The following is a 24,583-nucleotide window of genomic DNA, read 5'->3' on the forward strand; positions in this document are numbered from 1 at the left end:
GTCTTGCACAGCATGGCTCATAGTTTCATTGAGTTCAGGCTGTGGTCCATGTGATCAGTTTGGTTAGTTTTCTATGATTGTGGTTTTCATTCTGTCTGCCCTCTGATGGATAAGGATAAGAGGCTTATGGAAGCTTCCTGATGGGAGAGACTGAGTTTGGGGGAAACTGGGTCTTGTTCTGATGGGTGGGGCCATGCTCAGTAAAACTTTAATCCAATTTTCTGTTGTTGGTTGGGGCTGTGTTCCCTCCCTATTGTTTCACCTGAGGCTAAACTATGATTAAATTTGATAAACAGAGTGCCTGAACTATGGAGATTTCTGACATTGTACAGGAGGCAGCGATTAAGACCATCTCCAAGAAAAATAAGAAAGCCTTCCTCAGTGATCAGTACAAAAAAACAGAGGAAAACAATAGAATGGGAAAGACTAGAGATCTCTTCAAGAAAATTAGAGATACCAAGGGAACATTTCATGCAAAGGTGGGCTCAATAAAGGACAGAAATGGTATGGACCTAACAGAAGCAGAATATATTAATAAGAGATGGCAAGAATACACAGAAGAACTATACAAAAAAAGATCATGATCCAGATAACCACGATGGGGTGATCACTCACCTAGAGCCAGACATCCTGGAATGCAAAGTCAAGTGGGCCTTAGGAAGCGTCACTATGAACAATGCTAGTGGAGGTGAAGGAATTCCAGCTGAGCTATTTCAAATCCTAAAAGATGATGCTTTGAAAGTGCTGCACTCAATATGCCAGCAAATTTGGAAAACTCAGCAGTGGCCACAGGACTGGAAAAGGTCCATTTTCATTCCAATCCCTAAGAAAGGCAATGCCAAGCAGTGTTCAAACTACTGCAGAATTGCACTCATCTCACAAGCTAGTAAAGTAATGCTCAAAATTATCCAAGCCAGGCTTCAACAGTATGTGAACCGTGAATTTCAAGATGTGAAAGCTGGATTTAGAAAAGGAAGAGGAACCAGAGATCAAATTGCCAACATCAATTGGATCATAGAAAAAACAAGAGAATTCCAGAAAAACATCTTCTGCTCTGTTGACTACGCCAAAGCCTTTGACTGTGGGAATTATGGAAAACTATGGAAAATTCTGAAAGAGATGGGAATACCAGGCCACCTTACCTGCCTTCGAAGAAACCTGTATGCAGGTCAAGAAACAACAGTTAGAACTGGACATGGAATAATGGACTGGTTCCAAATTAGGAAAGTAGTACGTCAAGGCTGTATATTGTCACCCGGCTTATTTAACGTCTATGCAGAGTACATAATGTGAAATGCCAGGCTGGATGAAGTACAAGCTGGACTCAAGATTGCCAGGAGAAATACCAATAACCTTAGATACACAGATGACACCATCCTTATGGCAGAAAGTGAAAAGGAGCTAAAGAGCCTCTTGATGAAAGTGAAAGAGAGTGAAAAAGTTGGCTTGAAGCTCAACATTCAGGAAACTAACATCATGGTATCCAGTCCCATCACTTCATGGCAAATAGGTGGGGAAACAATGGAAACAAATGACAGACTTTATTTTTCTGGGCTCCAAAATCACTGCAGATGGTGACTGCAGCCATGAAATTAAAAGATGCTTACTCCTTGAAAGAAAAGTTATGACCAACCTAGATAGCATATTAAAAAGCAGAGACATTACTTTGCCAACAAAGGTCTGTCTAGTCAAAGCTATGGTTTCTCCAGTAGTCATGTATGGATATGAGAGTTGGACTATAAAGAAACCTGAGCGCCAAAGAATTGATGCTTTTGAACTGTGGTGTTGGTCAAGACTCTTGGACTGCAAGGAGATCCAACCAGTCCATCCTAAAGGAAATCAGTCCTGCGTGTTCATTGGAAGGACTGATGCTGAAGCTGAATCTCCAATACTTTGGGCACCTGATGGGAAGAACTGACTCCTTGGAAAAGACTCTGATGCTGGGAAAGATTGAAGGCAGGAGGAGAAGGGGACGACAGAGGATGAGATAGTTGGATGGCATCACCGACTCAAAGGATGTGAGTTTGAGTAGGCGCTGGGAGATGGTGATCGACAGGGAAACCTGGTGTGCATGGGGTTGCAAAGTCCATGGGGTTGCAAAGAGTCGGACGCAACTGAGTGATTGAACTGAACTGATCATGATTACTCCTGAATTTATGGAACTTGTACTGAAAAGGGAAGTTTTCCATTTACTAGGTGATGCTGCTGCTGCTGCTACTCAGTCACTTTAGTAGTGTCCAGCTCCTAATGACTGCATGGACTGCAGCCTACCAGTCTCCTCCGTCCATGGGATTTTCCAGGCAAGAGTACTGGAGTGGGTTGCCATTGCCTTCTCCGTAGGTGATGCTAGTTATATTAATAAAATCTACAGAAAGCTTTTATGAGACTAGGAAGTGGGATCATTTTTGTGAGTACCGTATAATATTTTAATTATTTTAGATTTCTTTTAAGATAATAACCCAGGTGAGAGTGCTAGGTTAAAATATATATATGGCTCTTTCTGTTTATATCCACATTGTCAAATTGATTTCCAAAAGAATAGTAATAGTTTATTTACATACCCCCTCATATCCATGGACTGTCCTCAGTGTACAATTACCCGCCAGTGGGAATTTTCATTTTTAATATGTAAGAAATGATTCTTCATTGTTTTAATTTGCATTTCTGATTATGAAATAAAATCAATAGACCTTTTTTTATTCTAGGTTTGCTCTTTTATTTCTAATAAGTTAAAGAATTTCTGTTCTTTATTCATTTTCTCATTATGGTAGTGCTATTTCTCACCAATTTGCTTGTTGTTTTTTGTTTTGTTTTGTTTTAAATGTAAATATTTTCTCTAAGCCAGTCTTTTGCCTTAATAACCCTACTATTATTATTATTATTTTGCAGTATAATCTGTTGCTCTTTTCCTTTGTATTTACTTCTAAGCTTAGGAAGTTATTGCCTCAGAGTTCCATTTAACGTGCTTTGTCATATAGTAAGAGATAAGGGAAAAAAGTTTTTTCCAAATTATCAAGTCATCATTGCTATACTATTTAAAAAATACATTCTCTCTTTATTGTTTTGCAATATATTTTATTATAAATTATTCCATATTTGTCTGTTTCTGGGCTATCCAATCTCTTTTACTGATGTAAATAATTCTTATAAATGTTTAAGCATGGAGCATTTTCTCTCTTTTATTACGCTTTAGAGTTTTTGTAAGTGGATAGTAGATACGTGATGGATCAAAATATTACGAATTGATCTCAGGCAAAAGAGTTGGGGCAAAATAGAAGAAACATTATTTTATGTGGGTTTTTCTGACCACCTGGTCCTGTGTAGTTCTTGCAACATTTACTTAATATATTTCTTTCAGTGCTGCTTCAAATTTTATTTCAAAATTGAGGGGGAAATTTTGAAAATAAATGATAAAATGAATAAATTATATTTGCCTTTGTTAGAGGTGGAATTTAAGGAAAAGTTCTGATGATTGTGTTTATTTGGGCAATCTCTTGTTATTTATTTATTTACCTATCCATTTGTTTGTTTTATTTTTATTTGTGGTGAATAGTCTTTCCCCAGTAAGACTGCAGCTCTTTTGATTACGGAAGATATTCCTTTCCTTGCTATGGTACTTAGTACTGTGTTCTGTGTATTGACAAATATTTGAGCTTAATAGGAGGGTGGGGACTTTAGCATAGATGTTATGTAAGGAATTGTCACCTTTTAGAATCAGTCATCCCTGTGAAGTCAAGAGAGGCAATAAGGCATAATGGGATAGGAAGCTTGTGTGGTAGCCCTGACTCCAATGCCGATTAATTACCTGTTTGGACCTCAGTTTCTTTATCAGTAGAATGAATTGGTTAGCTTAGTGGCCCCAAATGTCTTTCCTATGCTCATATCCTGTGATTCTCTTTCTATGATGTTTTACCACTAGGAATCCTTGTATCCACTTTGCCTTCTAAAATAAGTAAAATGGAAAAGACAAAATAAAAACCAGAGCTTAATTACAATTTTGCTATAGTTCTAGAAAACTGTGCTTCTATTGTGGCTCAGACGGTAAAGCGTCTGCCTACAATGCGGGGGACCCGGGTTCGATCCCTGGGTCGGGAAGTTCCCCTGGAGAAGGAAATGGCAATCCACTCCCATATTCTTGCCTGGAAAATCCCATGGATGGAGGAGCCCGGTAGGCTATAGGTCATGGGGTCGCAAAGAGTTGGACGTGACTGAGCTACTTCACTTCACTTAGAGAACTATAACCCTGATTTGAATTTTAACTCCATCACTTACTGTAAGCTGTACAACCTTGGGGAGGTTGCTTTACCTCTGAATGTTTCCTTATTTGCAAAATAGGGGTGATGAGATAGCAGAGCCTGCCTAATGGTATCCTTGTAAACACTAAATGAGATGATGCATCTAGATATTCACTCCCTCTCTAGTAAACATGAATATAAACTATGAAAATGATGAAGAGATTGGGGAACATTTAGGTCTCAGACAAGTAGAAATGAGAAGAAATAATTCGCAGAGAAAATATTAATAGTAAGGATAGGATTGAGTTTGGTCTGTGTGTGAGCCCTGAAGAAGACGGCTAGTTTAGACATTTACAAGCTGGAGCTAGCAATCTCTCAGTGGTTTTGGCTGGTGATGCTGCACAGGATGACAGAGCTGTCATGTGGGGATCACATACCATTCCGCTGGATCATGTTGGTTATGGTGCCAGATTGGGCCCCAGCAAAGTCTGGGGAGGAAACAGAGATGCTGAAAAAAAAATTGTTTTTTTTTTTTTTTGAAAATTGGCTGCTTCTGTGTCCTAAAGATCCTGCGTCTGCTTATCCAAGAATTAGCTGGAGGGAAAGGAGGAAGGCTTGGTTTGAGCTGGCTGTGCCTGTGTCCCGGGCAAGTTGTATGAGAAGGGGACGTAATGTCTGATTTGGGGCCTCTGTGTGTCAAACACGAGTGGGAGTGAGGGTCGGGTACATGTGGCCCTCAGTGTCCAGAGCCTCTTACTAACTCTTCTACCTTGCAGGGATGGTTCAGGCTCTTGCTATCATTTGTCAGGATCCCTGAGAACTAACTTTGAGTATGGTGAAATGAGAGGGGAATAGCGAATGAACTGCCGGAAGTCTCCAGTCAGATGACAGAACTAAAGATGTAATCCATGGTAGAGTCCTTCCTCAGAGTCCTTATTTTGACTCCTGGGGCTAAAATTGTAAGGCTTGTAGAGTATACCTAATATTAGAAGCTGCATCATCGTGTTTTTCTTTCTGATAATTAGCATCTTTGCTTCTATTACTTGTAGCTAAGGATCATCTCTCTAGTCAAATTTTGCCAAAAAGCTCAGCTGTTGTGGTGAGTGGCCACCTCAGGGCCCACCTCACGGCTCTCGAGGATCCCAGAGCCCAGGCACGGGCCTGTATCCACAGCCACCCTGTGGTCATCTTCAGCAGGTCCACGTGCAGATGCTATACTGAGGTAAGACTTTAACCTCAGAGGGTGGTGACAAGTTGTTGATTGAGAGAAATTCAACAGACATTTGAGCTCAGCTGTAAAAATTGGATTTCACCTTAGGAAGCAGGTATGTGTAAGTGTAACTTGCTTCAGAGTACTTGGAGATTGTTGATTTGAGAACAAAATATTGCTTCAGTAATCTTTTTCTTAGCTCTTGCAAAATCCTAGATGTTGTCAGGTAGTGAAGGTCAGGGAAGATAAGGTGGGGGAGTTAACCAAACTGGGTAATTTGCTGCCCTTTTAGATATGTCAATGGGGAATATTTCCTATGGAATCGTTATTGAAGGTACTCCTAATTTGGATAAATATCTCTTTATGCTCTGGTTTTTTATGGACAAAGAATGAACTGTGCTTCCTATTTGGTTCATGATCTTAGATTATTAGAAAAGGTCAGTGATCACAGCCGTGGGGAGGATTGGTTTAATCCTCCTCAAATTAACTACAGATTGAAGTTGAGAATTTAAAGACAGACTTGGTCAGGTGCTTAATAGGAAGGTTGAGGGCATTTAAATATCACTGAAGTTTAGCTTTAAATTATACTCAGGGTAGCTCTGAAATTAGATACAGTGGACTCTTAAGTAAAGGTAACTGGCCATCTGTGCAGGTAATTCATTAAGTTCAGTTTTCCCTCAGCTTATGTAGCTCTTGACTTATTTTCCACTTCTCAGAGAGATTGAATTCAGAAGCCTTTTTTTCTGGAAGCCTTACGTAGAGACAGGCTTCTTTGTGTGTGTGTGTGTGTGTGTGTGTGTGTGTGTGTTCTCTTTTTCTAAATATAAACGAAGGGAAGGAGGGCAAGCAGTGGACACATTTAAAGTAGGCAGAACCTTTCATCTTTGTTCTTCACCTTAACATAGTCTGCTTCATTGTCACCTAAGGCCTCATCCCTACTGACGCCATATGACGCCCTTTGTGTGGGACATATATCGGGAGTAGGGTTGCCCAGAGGTAGGAGGCATAGGTCCCATCCCTAGAAGGTTTATTCAAACCGAGAAGGCAGAACATAGGCTTAGAAAGAAAGATGATCTAAGATAACCCATGCTATTAATACATTATAAATGATTAGTATAGGCAGTAAATAGTAGAGAATTTTAAAAATGACTGGGTCTTAGAAATCTGTTGTATGATTCCAGGCTCAGTTATCAAGCTCTGGTGATCTTTTGAATTCTTCTCCCTTGTTTAACCTTTAAAATGAAGAGCTGAGACTAGTTGATGATTGAGATGATTTTAGTTATGAGATGATGGGGTTGTCTAACCTTTTGTGTTACCAAATAATGGTTAAGAGCCTGAACTCTGAAGTCAGAGTTTGGATCTTTGTTCTATATGCTATTAGCCATGTGACCTTGGATAAGTTATTGTGCTTCAGTTTCCTCATCTGTAAAATATGGATAATAATAGTACTATTTGAGAAGTTCATTGTGAGGATTAAATTAATAAATATTTATAAAAGCCATAGAACGTGCCTGACACATAGTAAATGCTATTTAAGTGCTGGTTAAATAAGAGTGTTAGTTGCTCAGTCGCTCACTCTTTTCGACCCCATGGACCGTAGTCCACCAGGCCCCTCTGTCCATGGGATTCTCCAGGCAAGAATACTGAAGGGGGTTGTCATTGCCTTCTTCAGGGGATTGTCCCAACGAGGAATCAAACCCAGGTATCCTGCATTGCAGGCAGATTCTTTACCATCTGAGCCACCAGAGAAACTATTTGCTCTTCCTGTTTTCCTGTCAAGACTTAAGACCTGGGATGGTGATCTTCCTTTGGTCAATTCTGAATCTTAGGAAGATGGCAATTAACAAATATCAGTCTCTCTTCCAAGCACAGTTGACCCTATTAAAAACTGGTTTCTTATTCTAATCTAGCCTCTCCCTTCATAGCTCCATCCTCATGCTGGTACCGCAGAAGGAACAGCTGAATGAAAAATACCTCAGTTCTCTTTCCGTAAATCTCAGTTTCCTCAACAACAGGGTGATGATGGCAGTGCCACCTTATCCACTGCACCTGTAAAATACACAGCTTCATTATGAGGCCTGGATAATTTCAAGTCTATGTAAAAGTACTTGGAAGCCTACCAAGTATGTTTGTATTAGGAAGCCCTAAATAAAATTATACATTTTAATAAGTGTGCAAATACTTATTAGTGTCATTATCTGAATAATTTCTGGGTATACCAGGCCTTCTGGACAAATGTCTTCTGGTTTTACCTTGACAAATACCAGTTCCTTAGCTTTTTAGAATATATATAATATATAAGCTGTTTTCATATTCACACCAATTAATACGGAAATTAATTTTCAACGTCTTTGGCCATGAAGGATGGTTGGGTACCTCTCCTGGTAAAAACAGTGACTTTCTTCTGAGGGAGGTACAACTTATATACTTGGCTGTTCACATTTATTTTTAAAAAGTTTGCCTTGGAATAGTATTTCCCCAGGTTATTTTCTTCAGTTTTTATTTTTATCGTCTCATTTGACAGTTGTGATGTGAGTGAGTCATAGTGGAGAAACTTCATTTTTATATTTGTACTTGGCCTGATTGATTCATATTTCTCTCTAGGATGAGTAATGTAATTTGCATTAATTCAAATGGGGAAATACCCACAAGGAAATTAAATTCTACATAAAGTTACATAGAAGTTCATTCCCTGCTTGTTGCATAACACATCCTTACTGTGATCCCACTGTGAAGTGTGGGTTTTATAGATACACCCCCCCCCACCCCTGCCCGACCTTTTTAGAAAATATGATTTTTGTTTCAGTGGGCAGTCAGAAGTATGCAGTTGGGATTAGCAAATGATGTTTCAGTATAATTTATCCACTGCTTGATATCTAGATCCACTGCCATTTTCCCATGCGGTTATCTTACAGACAAAATTTTATCATTTTCTACTTTTGTTAATAAGAATACCCTAGAAACTGGCACTTCTGATATTCAATACAAATCTTTAATCTTATACTGAGGAACAATGCTTAAGTTTAATCAGAGTTAAAATAACTTACAAAATAGTTTCTTTTTAAAAAAATTTCTTTATTTTTTGCTTGCCCTGAGTCTTCTTTTCTACGCACGGGCTTTCTGTAGTTAAGGCAAGTAGGGGCTACTCTTCATTGCAGTACAAGGGCTTCTCATTATGGTGATTTCTCTTGTTGCAGACCATAGGCTTTAGGTACATGGGCTTCAGTAGTTGGGGCATACAGGCTCAGTACTTATGGCTCATGGGGCCCTAGAGCTTGGGCTCAGTGGTGCACAGGCTTAGTTGCTCTGTAGCATGTGGAATTTTCCTGGATCAGGGATTGAACTTGTGTCCCCTGCATCGGCAGGTGGATTCTTATCCACCGTGCCACCAGGAAAGTCCCCAAATAGTTTCTTGAAGTGGGTTCATGTGTACTCTGAAATTTAGAGAGTATGTATTCTATAATTTGGTATATCATGTTTTGATAGTTTTAGAATTTTGATAATTTACTTTTAGAACTTGCTTTCTAAATCTGGAAAACTTTTTGTTGTTGTTTTTGTAACAAACTGTAAATGGTTTACTTCTAAAACTAAGCAGATAAGGAAGTCTTAAGAGTATATAATTTTATGTGATAAACTTTTTATTTTTAGTCTTAGAACATGAGCATTAGAGTATGAATTGACTTTTGTCCAGGCAGTCTTTCAGTTATAGCTTTCCTTGCCCTTTCCTTTAAGTCCCTCTTTATACACCCCATCATTCTTTGAAAGGATTCTTGTCTTTTTAAATGTATGCTGCCAGAGAAGCTGGATTCAGACTGGGGCACAGGTGCTGTTCAGAGAAGTGTAAGAGAAAGGTCACTGAGGTTGTATGAATGAACTCGTTCTCTCATTTTTATCAAAATGCTATATTTGGTCCTATAGAAATGATAGATATCTTTAAATGTACTTCTGTATGATAGAAAGCCTACTGTTTTAGTAGTTATGTGAGAGTGGGACAAGAAGACATTCTCTCTTTTTTAATAGGTCAGTTTATTTTTTTATTTTGGAAAAAATGGTCAAAAATGGAGACTGACAAATAGTATCTCAAAAAAAAGTCCTCTTGTCCAAACCCTTACATTTCTTTACCTGGACCACAAGAGCCTCTCAACTGCTGTCTTTAACTGCGATCTCATGTGAATGTCCTTGCCTCTTCACCCTTCATCCCCCATCACTTTCAGGAAAGTATTCAGACTCACAGAATCACTCTATGCAACTACCACTAGGACTGTGAGCCTGCCAAGGCAGAGGCAAGATTTTCCTTAGTCATTCTTAGTCTGCCTGAATGTACACGTGCACTGAAGTCATCCTTGGATGGACCATGTGCTGCATGCTCTAGTTGTTCCAACAGCTGGAAATACCTCTAATTTAAGAAGATATTCTCTTCTTTGATGATTTCTATGAACTCCAGGCGAAAGTGCTGGTCTTTTTCATTTTACGCTGGAGGAATGTGGTTCTACACTTTTCTGCAGCATTAATAACAGGCAATTTGTAACTTGTATGTAAATGTAATTTTAAACTCTCTTTTATTCAGTAATTTCAAAGTTATTTAGTAGTAATTTTAAATATCAGTGAAATGTAAGCACCTTGGAAACAACAAGCTCTGAACTTGACTCCAGGCTCTGTTAACATGCCCTGGACAAGCGCTCACATTTTTTACCTGTAAAATTGCAACAGTGACACCAATTTTATAGCACTATTTAAGGAATTAAATAAAATACCTAATAAAATGCCCCCCAAAAAGTTTTTTAGCATTATAAATTTGGCACTTGTAACTCTTATTCTTCATGTAAAATTTTAAGTTTTTGCCATTGTAATTTATATAATCTTGCTCATATGACTTTAGTAACAGATTTGTTGGTTAAAAGTTACTTGACCAAAAAATAAATAATACTTTGACCATAGTAGGATGTGTTTTTTCCTCAGGTTTGCACATAATGTTTTGGAAACATTAAGTATTCCAGTGCCTTTTTAAACGTGGTTAGTACTAAACCCATTTTATTGTGGAGTAGACTGAGTCACTAAATATGTAGACTATATTTTATGAAGGTACACAGGTGAATCACTGAAGACAGAATAGAATCAACAGACTTCAAATACTCTTAAATATCTCACTGTCAACAGGGAGAATCTTGTTCGTTACATAAAAATGACTAAAAAGTGTTCAGAGGAGAAGGCTGCTTGAGGAGGAAAGTAACAAAGTGGGTAAGAGACTCAACTGTTGGTTATAACTTTTTTTTACATTTCCCCCCTTGTTTTTCAGCTTCTTCCAGGTAAAGAAGTTATTTAAATCTATATCTGTTCCTTATTTTTTTGCTTGAACTTGATCAGGTAGGTAAGATTCTGTTTAATATGTAAATTATATCTGCTGACTGTACGTTTTATTTAATCTATTGTGTCTGGTTTTTATTTTTCTTCCTCAAGGTTTTTGTTGTTCAGTAATCTCTTACCAGTTGATTCCTCTTACCTCTTAGTTCCATTTAGACAGGGCTTTCCACTAGGACCGATCCTATTTACCTTTAGTCTTTAGTTTATTATAGCTTAGGTATTACTCTGAGTTTCCTATTGTTGGAATCATTATTTCTACTAACCTTGAATCTAGTTACAAGTACAGTATATGCTAGTTTTATGGTAACTTTATTATTTTTGCAAGTTTACCTCCTTCCTGGAAAGTCATACCAAATAATATTTTTAAACTAAATATAAATTGAGATGTATTCAGAAACTGTGTTAAGGACATATAAAGACCAGTAATGATAAAGATCCATGAAAGGGGCTGTTGGAAAATAGTTGCATATGGCTAGAAATCCCAAGGAAAGAAAAGGTAGAGTAAAGTAGCCTCTTCCCAGGACCATGGTGCTCAGTTTTTTGTTTATGGGTCAGAAAATCCCAAAGACTCAGCAGTCAAGCATTATGAAGAATCTGATCAAGTGCACAGCATCATCATTTCTGTTGTAAAAAGGGGATCCCTCCAGGTCAGGAAGTATAGGCAGGTAACCTTCATTCCTAGTAGCTTGGGGAAGCAGTCCTAGGTATTTATAGTCTCAGCCCAGTCTCCAAAGGAATCAAATGACAGAAGAGACTCAGCTAGAGAGAGACATGGTAATTAGGATAGAGAGCTCATTTCTAGGATCAGGAGGTAGTGGTGGGGCAGAAAACTATTACCTGATGCTTCTAAAGACAAATTCCCTAACACAGAACCAGATAATAGCTGTCACTTACTGAGTGCCTGCTGTCTCACAGAGACTGTGCTGGATTTATACACAAAGTCACTAATACTCACAGGAACTCTGCAAGGAAGTTATTATCTATCATTACATTTTACACATGAGGAAATTGAGTCCCAGAGAGGTCAAATAACTTCCCCCAGATCATAAAAGTAGATCTGTAACTTGGACACTGCTGCTGCTGCTGCTAAGTCGCTTCAGTTGTATCCGACTCTGTGCAACCCCTGAGACGGCAGCCCACCAGGCTCCCCCATCCCTGGGATTCTCCAGGCAAGAATACTGGAGTGGGTTGCCATTTCCTTCTCCAATGCAAACTTGGACACAGGCCTGTGTAATTCCAAAGTCTATGTTCTTTCCATAATACCATGTTGTCTGTCTCTCCTAGCATGACCTTTCTATTCCTCCATCAGGGAAGACTCTTGCCCCTAAACACTCCATAGTATAGGAAAGGAAATCTCAGTAATTAAAATTTCATTTGGGCCAAAAAGTAGCCTTTTTTTGGGTGGGGGGGGGAAGATTTATTTATTTCTATGCCAAGTCTTCAATGATGTATGTGTGCTTCCTCTAGTTGAGGCGAGTGGGGGCTACTCTTGGTTGTGGTGCGCAGGTTTCTCATTGCAGTGGTTTTTCTTGTTGCGGAGCAGGGGCTATAGGCGTGGGGGCTTCTGTAGTTGGGGCATACGGCTCTAATGTACAGGCTCAGTAGTTGTGGCACACAGGCTTAGTGGCTTCATGGTATGTGGGATTTTCCCTGCTCAGAGCTCCAACCCCATGTCCCCTGCGTTAGCAGGTGGATTCTTAACCACTGGACCACCAGGGAAGCCCCCAAAGTAGCCTTTTAAAAATAAAGGTTTTCTGGGAAAGTTAAGTCACGTGCAGCTTGGTGTGAATTAGAAAAAAAGTAATTAAACTAATAAGACAAACCAAATGAACACATTAATTAAGGATGGGAAAATAAGGGAGGTAACATTGAAAGAGGATGGGCAGGCTGGATGTACCAACTGGTTAGGGGGCAGGAGTTGGAAGGCAGGGAGATTGGTGAGCATGCCAAAAGGTGGATGGGGATCAGTTAAGGCAAGCTTCAGCTACTCTGAAATTTTAATTCTGGAGCCACTAATCAGACAGAAGCTCTTTTCTTTTGTTGTATAAGTGGCAATCTGTAGATCCCTGCTGGGAGTTCCCACTCACCCCTTGCTAAAGTCCTGTCTGAGAAAATCTGAAGTATGTGAATTGGGATATGTTGAAACTGTCTGTAGTTTAAGAATGGGAACCTCTTACTGGATGGTCCTCTGTGTTCTCACTTGTTAATTTTTCACACATTAAGAAGCTATTTTCCTTCTCTTTTTCACAGTCTGGGCAGCTTGCAGGGACAAATCAGAATTTGTAAAGTCAGCAATTCTTAAAATGTGGTCTGCAGACCTCTGGTGGTACCTGTGAACTCTGGTGGTCCTCAAGGTCAAAACTTTTTGCATAGTAATGTTGAGATGTTATTTACCATTTCATAGTAATGTTGAGATGTTTTGACATTTTCATTGATAGTGCAAAGCAATGGTGGGTAAAACTGCTGATGGCTTAGCATGAATCAGACTAGGGGTATCAAACTATACTAGTTTATATCACATTCTTCACCACCACCACACACACAGTGAAATAAATGTCAATTTTACTTAAGACTAGCCTTGATGAAGTCATAAACATTATTAACTTTATTAAATCTCAACCCTTTGAGAATAGATCTTTTTAATATTCTGTGTGATGGGGAAAGTATGCGTAAAGTATTCTGCTACATGAAGTATGATGATTTTCTCAAGGAGAAGCACTTACGCAATTAATAGTTTGACTTGCAAACTGAACTAGCACCTTTTTTCATGGAACACAATATATACTTGAAAAAATAACTGACAGTCAAACTATGGTTATTAGAACTTGAGTACTTGGCAGACATTGGCCCCAAAAGGAATAAAATGAGTCTGTCTCTTCAAGGATAACAATTGACAGTGTTTGTTGCCAATGGTAAAACTGAGCTTTCACATGAATATTAGAATTTGGGAAGTTGTATCTGCCATATGAACTCAGTAGTTTTTTAATACTTAAAGACTTTTCTGGGACTTACTGGTGGTCCAGTGGTTAAGACTGTGCACTTCTACTTCAGGGACTCTATCCCTGGTCAGGGAACTAAGATACTGCATGCAGCGTGGCCAAACAACAACAAAAAAAAGTGCAACAGGGAACTCTGCTCAATGTTATGTGACAGCCTGGATGAGAGGGGAGGCTGGGGGAGAATGGATACATGTGTATGTGTGGCTGAAACTTTGATGTTCACCGGAAACTATCACATCATTGATTGTTAATGGGCTATACCCCAACACAAAAGAAAAAGTTTTAAAAATGACTTGCCTGATGAGGTTAGTGGTACTATTTATGAATATAATTATTAAAAAATATTCTGTGTTAAAATATGCCAACATCTGGAAGATTTAACTTAGTGAATGAATATTTTCTTAATGATCAATATATGACCTTACAAAGTCACTCATGGGTAACAGAGCCTTTCAAAGTGTAAGACCAATGGGTTTAAATGTGATAGAGTATAAAGATGTCATCCACATAGTTTCTGATTCCCCCTTGCACCTAACCTTTAATCAGTCACCACTCGTTGAGTTTTGGTGTAGTATCAAAAAAGAATATCCACAATTATCTAAAAAAAAAAAATCTATTAAATATTTCTCATTTTTCCAACTACTTGTCTTTTTGAGATTGGATTTTCTTCATACACTTCTACCAAAACAACATATATCACAATATAGTGAATGAAGAAGCAGATATGAGAATCATCTTTTTTTAAACCAGACACTTAAAAAAATAGCAGAAAATGTAAAATAATGCCAACCTTCTCATTATATTTAAGAAAATATAGTTAATTTAAATTAAAATGTTAAGATGTAATGGGTTTATTATTAATTTTAAGACAATATTTTTAAAATGTTTTAATTTCTAAATCGAGTAGATACTAATAAATGTAACCCATATAAACAAAAATTCTTTGGGATCCTCAACAATTATTTAAGAAAGTAAAGGTGTATTGATGCCCAGAGTTTGAGGTCGTGTGTTCCAAGGCAAGGAGGAAGTGTGAGCATTAATCCAGTCAGTCATTCTGGATTCTGTGAGACTTAACTTGTCTGCAGCATAGGAGGAGCACAGTCCAACACGTTGGGAAGGGGTGGGCTCAGAACCAGTCCCACGGGAGAGTTATGTGCTCTTGTCCATGTCTTCAAGAAGCTTGTGATTATGGAGCTGAAATTGCTGATGTGATCTCTTAAGTGCTGGTTTCAAAAGATACAGCTTCTTATCTGTTTGTGCTTGACCCCACGAAGAACCATAGGGATGCCTTTCACACCTGTCTTGGCTCCCTAACCCTTCCAGTGCCTGAATTAAGAGTAGATTCTCAAATAATTAGAGGGCCAGTTGGTAGTCAGGGGTATTTGGTATAGAATCAGATGGGTGCATTTATTCATCTAGCATGTTTCCTGAATGCTTGCCATGCTAGACTCTATACTAAGCACTGGGAATACAGTAGGGAACCAGGCAGGTGTGTTACCTGTTCTTATGAAACTTACGTATTTTTATTTTCCCCAGAAAATGCCCTTAATCTTCCTTTAGAATTGAGGGCCTGTGGCAGCTAGTGCTGTGTACTGTCTAACTGGATTGGTAATAGAGTGAGTTCTGGTGTTTGCAGTACTATCGGCTCTCAAAGAAAATCAAGAAGGGAGGCTGTGCTGGCAGGGAGGATTCTCTGGAGAAGGGAATGGCAACCCTCTCCAGTATTCTTGCCTGGCAAATCCCATGGACAGAGGAGCCTGGTGGGCTACAGTCTATGGTGGCGAAAAGAAACCGCCATGAGACTAACACTTTCACTTTTTTTAGATGAATTAAGGGTATTACTTAGGACTTCCCTGGTGGCTCAGACGGTAAAGCGTCTGCCTGCAGTGCGGGAGACCCGGGTTCGATCCCTGGGTTGGGAAGATCCCCTGGAGAAGGAAATGGCAATCCACTCCAGGACTATTGCCTGGAAAATCCCATGGATAGAGGAGCCTGGTAGGCTACAGCCCATGGGGTCGCAAAGAGTTGGACTCAACTGAGCGACTTCACTTCACTTAAAGGGTATTACTTGAGAACAACTGTCAAGGTGAACTCAGATCTCTCAGGATTGGTATTGGAGGGAGGCACTCAGCATGGGCAGGCACGGCATTAGCATCTGTGTGTGGGCAGTGGGAATGGTCACAAATACCATCCTCCCTGTGCCAGCAGCTCATGCATGCTCTCCTGTTTACTCCTCAGAATACTATCTGTGAGGTGCGCAGTGGTGCCACCTTCATATGAAGAGGAAGCAAAGCATAGAAAAGCATTGATAGAGAGGATAGTTGACTTGCTAGTAAACACATTGGTAATTCTTGGCCGCTCCCATCTACTTCCTCCACCTCCCTCCTCAGAACCTTTCGTGACTCACCCTTCCTGCCTTGTGTGTGGTGTTCATAGTACGGATATCATGATAGGTATTCCTAGACGTGAAGATGGCTGTTGTAACCAGAGGTTGTGCAACCTGCTAGCGTGACAGCTGTACCTTGGCTCTTCCTGTGTGGAAGCTCCCACTCACAGGGCTCACTGATATATGAAGTCTTGTATCTTGGTCTCGAGGGTCTGCCCTGTGACTTTGATATGTGTAGCAGACAACATCAAAGTAATCCTCTTAATTTGGTCTGGCAGCTGCTGCCATTCTTCAGCTATCGATGTAGAAAGCAGATATTAAGTCTTAGAGGACATGAGTGACAGTTTGCCACAAGTATGGATCTGGATGCTGTATGTTACTAGCCCAGGGGTTCTGAGATGCGTCACCCTTGTCCCCCCAGGCTGCTTACAGAAAGCATGGCTTTAATGCCTTCAGCAGAAGGGAGAGGAACTAACATTTGAGTTGTACTGATGAATTAACATTCCCTTTTCATGCCAGTGTTTCACATCTCTCTCACTTAATCCTCACAATGACCTTGTGGGGCTGCTGGGTGTAATTCTGTTTTGCAAGTGAGGAAGCAGATGCTCAGCATTTTAGTAGCTTGTTCACCATTGCTGTGTCAAGCCTAGACCTGTCTGGTTCCTCGTTCACTTCTTCAGAGATGGCTTTCCTTAAACAAATAAAAGCCCCTTACAGGGACTTTCCTGGCGGTCCAGTGGTTAAGACTCAACGCTTCCAATGCAGATGGTGTGGGTTTGACCCCTGGTTGAGGAAGTAACATCCTACATGCTGCCAAAAACAAACAAAAATAAAGCCAGCCCCTTACAGGCAGAGGTGCCCAGGCTAGTTCAGATCTCACCACTTTGGTAACTGATACTTATTTGTTCAGCAGATGTGTTTTAGGCACCTGTTTACATGCCAAGCACTGGCAGGAGAGGAGATGAATAAGGCACAGAATTGTTCTTTTTTTAAAAAAATAAATAACATCCTTATTGTCTCATGTAATATATTTTTTAAAACATTTATTTATTTATATTTATTCTTGGCTGTGCTGGGTCTTCATTGCTGCATGCAGGCTTTCTCTAGTTGCAGTGAGTGGGGCATACTCTGTTGTGGTTCACAGGCTTATAATTGGGGCGGCTTGTCTTGTTGGGGAGGATAGGTTCTAGGCGCTGGGCTCAGTAGTTGCAGCTCCTGGGCCCTAGAGCACACGGGCTTCAGCAGTTGCGGCCCACTGGCAAAGTTGCTCTTTGGCACATGGGATCTTCCTAGATCAGGGCTCCAACCCCTGTTGCCTGCATTGGCAGACAGATTCTTAACCAGTGGTCCACCCAGGGGGGACCACCCCTGGGGAAGTCCCACAGTGCCGTTCTTTAAGGTCATTTTTCTCATTTGTTTCTGTCTCCTTTCTGAAGGCCATGGAATCACAGAGTAGCTGTGATAGGATGTTGGATAGGTGTTCTCCTGGTAGAAAAAAATAGGAAGGAATTCAAGGCCATAAACAAAAACAAGTTAGAAAACATCATGACCTGTTCGTTTAGAGTGACCATACTAAAGAGGGTCTGATGGAGAGAATGATGAGAGATTAAAGCATAAAAGTAAAGAGACTTTATCAATAGGAAGTGGGGATCTCTGGGAAGTTGTTCTGTTTTTTATGAATGAGACTTAAATTTTATCTGTAGAAATGTTCATTTTAGAAAATATAAGAGACTGCAGTATAATAAAATACAAAAGTTACATATAGTTATATCCAGAGATAACCACTATTAACATTTTTTGTGTATCTCTTATGTATCCTGTGTACTGTTTTGTTATTAAAGTATTTTGCATGTTATTACAAGTTCTTAATAATTTCTCCATTGTTATATTCCATGTAATATTTTTATTTAGCCATTCCATTGTGGTTGGACAGTTTCTGTTGCCAATTTTTTGCTATTATGGAATAACAGGTTACAAAATATTTTTCTTCGGGCATAAAATTTTTGTTGAATACTTAGAATTATTTTCTTAGGATAGATTATTGTAATTAATTTCTGGGTCAGAGTATGAACATTTCTAAAGTTCTAGAGCCTTTTAAATAATGTGTATTATTTAGTAACTCCACAAGTTTAAGTGGGCCTTAGGAAGCATCACTACAAACAAAGCTAGTGAAGGTGATGGAATTCCAGTTGAGCTATTTCAAATCCTGAAAGATGATGCTGTGAAAGTTCTTCACTCAGTATGCCAGCAAATTTGGAAAACTCAGCAGTGGCCACAGGACTGGAAAAGGTCAGTTTTCATTCCAATCCCAGAGAAAGGCAATGCCAAAGAATGTTCAAACTACCGCACAATTGCACTCATCTCACACACTAGTAAAGTAATGCTCAAAATTCTCCAAGCCAGGCTTCAGCAATATGTGAACCATGAACTTCCAGATATTGAAGCTGGTTTTAGAAAAGGCAGAGGAACCAGAGATCATATTGCCAACATCCGCTGGATCATGAAAAAAGCAAGAGAGTTCCAAAAAAACATCTATTTCTGCTTTATTGACTATGTGAAAGCCTTTGACTGTGTGGATCACAATAAACTGTGGAAAATTCTTCAAGAGATGGGAATACCAGACCCCTGACCTGCCTCTTGAGAAACCTGTATGCAGGTCAGGAAGCAACAGTTAGAACTGGACATGGAACAACAGACTGGTTCCAAATCAGGAAAGGAATATGTCAAGGCTGTATATTGTCACCCTGCTTATTTAACTTATATGCAGGGTACATCGTGAGAAATGCCAGGCTGGAAGAAGCACAAGCTGGAATCAAGATTGCCGGGAGAAATATCAATAACCTCAGATATGCAGATGACACCACCCTTATGGCAGAAAGTGAAGAGGAACTAAAGAGCCTTGTGATGAAAATGAAAGAGGAGAATAAAAAAGTTGGCTTGAGGCTCAACATTCAGAAAAGTAAGATTATGGCATCTGGTCCCATCACTTCATGGCAAATAGATGGGGAAACAGTGGAAACAGTGACAGACTTTATTTTTTCGGGCTCAAAAATCACTATGGATGGTGACTGCAGCCATGAAATTAAAAGATGCTTGTCCCTTGGAAGAAAAGTTATGACCAACCTAGATAGCATATTAAAAAGCAGAGACGTTACTATGCCAACAAAGGTCCATCTAGTCAAGGCTATGGGTTTTTCCAGTAGTCACGTATGGATGTGAGAGTTGGACTATAAAGAAAGCTGAGCACCAAAGAATTGGTGCTTTTGGACTGTAGTGTTGGAGAAGACTCTTGAGGGTCATTTGGACTACAGGGAAATCCAACCAGTCCATCCTAAAGGAAATCAGTCCTGAATATTCATTGGAAGGACTGATGCTGAAGCTGAAACTCCAATACTTTGGCCACCTGATGCAAAGAGCTGAGTCATTTGTAAAGACCTTGGTGCTGGGAAAGATTGAGGGCAGGAGGAGAAGGGGACGACAGAGGATGAGATCATTGGATGGCATCACCGACTCAATGGACATGGGTTTGGGTGGACTCTGGGAGTTGGTGATGGACAGGGAGTCCTGGTGTGCTGCGGTTCATGGGGTTGCAAGGAGTCGGACACAACTGAGCGACTGAACTGAATTGAACTGAACTGAACTGAACCACAGGTTCAATGAGTTTTCCCTGTAATTGGTATTAAGAAATAATAATAATAGTTTCTTTAAAGTTATTTTTTTGTTATACTAACATAGTGATGATATTGTATTGAATATCTCTCATATGTGTGAGGTATCTTGTAGTTCTTTTTGTGTAAGTCTTTCATGTTCTTTGCCATTTTTATTTAATTGAATTATTGGCCTTTTCCTATTGACTTGTAACTGTAGTATATGTGTAAAGAAAATTGGCCTTGTATCTCTGATATGTTGAAATTGTAATACTGGTTTTGATTTAAAATTGAATCAAAAGCTAGGCTGAAAAGTGTTATGCTTACAGATAAGTTGTTACAGACAGGTAGTGAGGGAGCAGTGGTATTCACTGTAATAAATACATCACTTTACCTTCAAAAAATTAGTTTTTGCCAATTTGAGGGGTAGAAATATGTCTTTATTTCAATCTATTTCTGATTATTAATGTGGCAAAAATTTTCCATGTGTTTTATTATATTATCTGAATTGTCTGTTCATGTTTCTCTGGAAACCCTTATGTAGCAATTTCTATGAGCCACTGCTGTTAGCACTTCAAGTGTTAACTAATTTAGTTATGTTGTTCTGTGAGATAAATATTACTGTTATGTTCATTTCACAGCTTAGGAGATAAGACACAAAGACGTTAGAGAACTTGCTCAGCGTCATACAAACAGTAAGTGATAGAGCTGGAGCTTGATACTAGGGAATGTCTCCAAAGGCCAGGCCTTGCTGAGCTGCTCTCTGATCTAACCTGTGCTTATGCTCTTATTGGTCATGGTTCTCCCACTAACTTCTATACACACGCATGCATGCACACCCACACACATACACACGCACATATGCACATCTCACACACCATTAGCACTATTTTTGGAAATAACCACTGCATTGATTGGGCTGTTCATGTGTGCTCTGCTTTTATATAAATGGATCAAGAGGGTGGAGACTGATGGTTGTATAGAACTCACATCAAAATCCATACGTATATAACTTCTATTCAAGTAAATTTCTGTCTTGGAATGAATGCAAGTAGAGAAGCTGATTATCCATTTAAGAAAACAATACACAGTTTATAAAAAAGAATTTCTCTAAAGTAGGAAGTAGAAAATATATCTTTGTATTGTGCAAAGATAATGGCTGGCTTCCTATCATGGCGGGTGGCACAGCGTTACTCCTCTTTTTGAGTTGTTAGAATTAAATAGGATGTTTGTAATGTATCTAACATGGTGTTTAATTAATGTCCTCTTCTCAATGTGCTGAGATATGAAAAGGATAGATTAAGCTTTTATAAGGCAAGTAAATCTCTTTTTAATTGCCACATATACATTCTTGTAAATAGTTGATTCTTTTAATTCTTTCAACAAATGTTGGAGGGGCTGCTTTTGTACATAAAAGATGTAAGTTCTGCCTTTCATGGGCTCGTAGTCTATTGTGGCTCATTAGTCATCACAAGCAGAGGACTCTGCTTCTCTGAGCTTTTGTTTCTTCATCTATGAAGTGAGGATGTAGTGAGGTTGTATGTAAAATGCCCATACTGTTCCTGACACACAGTCAGTGCTTAGTAGTAGCTGCTAGTTCATGTTAATATTATGCAGCCATTAAAAATGATTCACATAGAATTTTTAATAATAGTAAGGGGAAATTTTCTGTACTATAATGATTAATGAAAAAATAGAATTTAAAGTAGTGTTTATATAATAGTCACATCTTGCTTCGAAAAGTATAGGAAAAAACTGGAAAGAAATGCACAAAATGGGAATAATCACTCAAATATTTGTGCATCTATCTTGCCATGCTATAGGTACTGAGGAAACACAGGTGAATAAGAGCTGATTCTTCCTTAGGGGAACATTTTACTTATTCTGGGGGAACCTTTTTAGTAGGGGAGACAGATGATCACAATCCAGTATTGGCTGAAGTATAGGGAGAAGTCAGGCAAGCTGCCTTGACCTCTGCCGTGAAGAGGGGATGGTGGTATTAGTCACTGAGAAAGGGGACGGAGTTTAGACTAGGGAACATGATGACTTTTGTTTTGGACACATTGTGATTGTACAGTGTGGATATATATATAGGCTCGTGGGTGTGTAAGTCTAGATGAGCAGGAGATAGAGATTTGGGAAGGCTTAATCGCCAGGTGAGGTTTGAGGCTGTGAGAATAGACGGAGACACTCAGGGAAAGTTTGCAAAGTAAAGTGACAGTTAGGTCTTGATTACATACAGACGGTGAAATTTTGAATAATTTTGTTTTCTTCCTTTGCTTTATTCATTTAAAAAATTCCTACCATGTAAATGTGTTTCCTATAATGCGCATGTGTTTTGATTAGAACAAGGTGTGGCTACGTGTGACAGCAGACCTACAACAACAGTGGCTTAAAGTAGATCTAGGCTTACTTCTCTGTCGCCTAAGAGAAGTTTAGACAGAAGTAATGCGTCCAGGGCTTAGACGGTACTCTACCATGTTGGAGATGATACCGAGTCCTCCTGTCTTTATGTTCCACAGTCCTGAGTGTTTGTCTTCTATCTCACATCCCGAGATGAGTGCCCCAACTCCAGTCATCAGTTGGAAGAAGAGTTGAAGGACGACATGTCCTTTCCATTTGAGAACAATTTCTGAATCTTGCTCCTGACAGTTCGTTTACTTCCTATAGGCCATAATATTGTCACTTAGCCATATATTTGTTGAAAGAAGATGGGGCAATGAAATCGTTATTTTGGGGAGCTAAAAATCAAGAATCTAGTTAGTGATACTAGTAACATCTAGGTTTTGCCTGTGGAAAAGCTGAGGTTGGTTTGTCTGAAGGAATTAGTACAATAATTTCCATATAAAACATACATTCATATCCTACTTCAATCTTAAGAAGAGGCACGATACTAAGGTCAAGATGTAGTAAGTTGGAAAATACTTCGTCTTCTTAGAAAGGCCAATGACCAAACATTGAACCAGAGGCCTAGTAAACTCACTTAATGGTTAACATTGAACCCTGTCAAGATAAGTAGGTCATCTAGCTTCCTTTATTGCAACACAGCCTCAAGAGAGTTCCTGAAATTATTGAAAGATTAGGTGACAATTGTAAACCTGTAGATAAAGGAGTTCAGAAATACTTTGGTCTGTCCTTAGAATGGAAAAGTTGGTCTTAATACATCTGAGGTTATAAATGAGATGTAGGTCACTTTTAATTCAGATCAGGCTCTGGAGTATTATTTGCCAATCCGGAAGATTCAAGGCTGATTTATGGGTGACCACACACCTCCACCAATGACTGGTCATCAACTGTCTTGGGATTAATAATGATAATAAACTGTATAGTACTTATTCCATCTGTAAGATCTAAAAGCTGTTTACAACTATTAATTAATACATGACTCCTTGACTGGTGGTGAGCGTGGCTGATCTCTAGTCTTACAAGATGAAATGTATGAGGGACTTCCCTGATGGTGCACTGACTAAGACTCTGTGCTGCCAGTACAGAGGGGGATGGGTTCACACCCTGATTGGGAAACTAAGATCCCACATGCTATGCAGCCAAAAAAAAAAAAAAAGAGAGAGACATCTGAGACTTGACTTCAGTAAAGCCTGTTCCTCCTGAGGTTCTGCTGGCCAGTTGTTTTCTAGGTTAAAAATGTTTTCTTTCCTCTAGAATTGAAATGGGACACCATGAGACCTAAAACAAATGGGGTGTAGGAAGGGAATGTTTATGCTTGTTCCAGTGTCTGTACATATAATACAAAATGCATGTACTATTTTTTTTTAAGTTCCTCATGTCTTTTCATTTCTTTTACCAATTTGGTTGAGAAAATTATGTTTTTCTTTTACCAGGGAAAGAACAAGCTCTGAGCCATGAGAATGGATGACTATGAAAAATGACATGCTTAAATATATACTGCTAATTAAAAGAAAGATGAATAGGTTACCCCCTTGAATTAAGTTTTTTTTTTTTTTTTTTGAATTAAGTTTTATACAGAGTCTAGTGTAACACATTTTAAACAGTTATTGTGGGAAAATCCTAATACTGAGGCCTTCCTTAGATTTGTGCCATGCCTAAAGGACATAACGATGATAAGAACAACTCAAATATTGAATACCTATACCACATTCTGAGCCGTTTACATCTACTTACTCATCTAATTTCCACAACTGCCACATAAACTGCAGGTACTGTTTCTTTTTTTAAAAAAAATCACCATTTACTTATCAGTAAACTGAGGCACACAAAGGTACTGGAAACTTCCTAAGGACGTGCCACTTGTCAGCAGAAATGCCAGGTTATGTGACGTCAGAGGAGGCTCCCGTAACTATTGCTCTGTACTGCTTGTCAGTAGAAAGCTGTCTGAGGCTACGGGACCAGCTCAGATATTCACAGAAGAGAAGACCCAGGCACATTTGGAGGCAGAAGTGCTTAAATATTAAATAGTCCTGGATACAAGAGAAGGAGGTGATGTTTAAGGGATGTTGTGTTCCCAGGACCATTTGGAATTAGAATAGGTCATGGGGCTGTGGTAAAGGTGAGCTTTACTGTTAAGTCCCTACCCTTCTGAGATTGCAAAGAAGTCTGGATATAGAGAGCTGCTGTGCAGAGGAGCTATAGGAGGGAAAGTAGTTTGTACCTGAGGACCTTGAACATTCAGGTGTGTGCTGGAACTGGTTCTTACTAGGTCAAGAGAGCCATGGTTAAACATCCAGGGATTTTGCAATCAGGTTGGTAGCTTGAAATCAGCCTAAATG

General features: G+C 39.3%; 1 long non-coding RNA gene across 1 annotated transcript in view; it reads left to right on the forward strand.

Annotated features, from left to right (window-relative positions):
* LOC139183162 (uncharacterized) overlaps positions 1–23,412 on the forward strand; it is a 29,650-nt gene extending 6,238 nt beyond the window's left edge. The window contains exon 2 of the long non-coding RNA XR_011566667.1: positions 297–23,412. This is a non-coding gene — a long non-coding RNA (uncharacterized lncRNA). The remainder of the gene's footprint in view (positions 1–296) is intronic.
* Positions 23,413–24,583: the final 1,171 nt, after the last annotated feature.

This window comes from Bos indicus, chromosome 5 (genome assembly GCF_029378745.1).
Source record: "Bos indicus isolate NIAB-ARS_2022 breed Sahiwal x Tharparkar chromosome 5, NIAB-ARS_B.indTharparkar_mat_pri_1.0, whole genome shotgun sequence".
In the NCBI taxonomy this organism is placed as follows: domain Eukaryota; kingdom Metazoa; phylum Chordata; class Mammalia; order Artiodactyla; family Bovidae; genus Bos; species Bos indicus.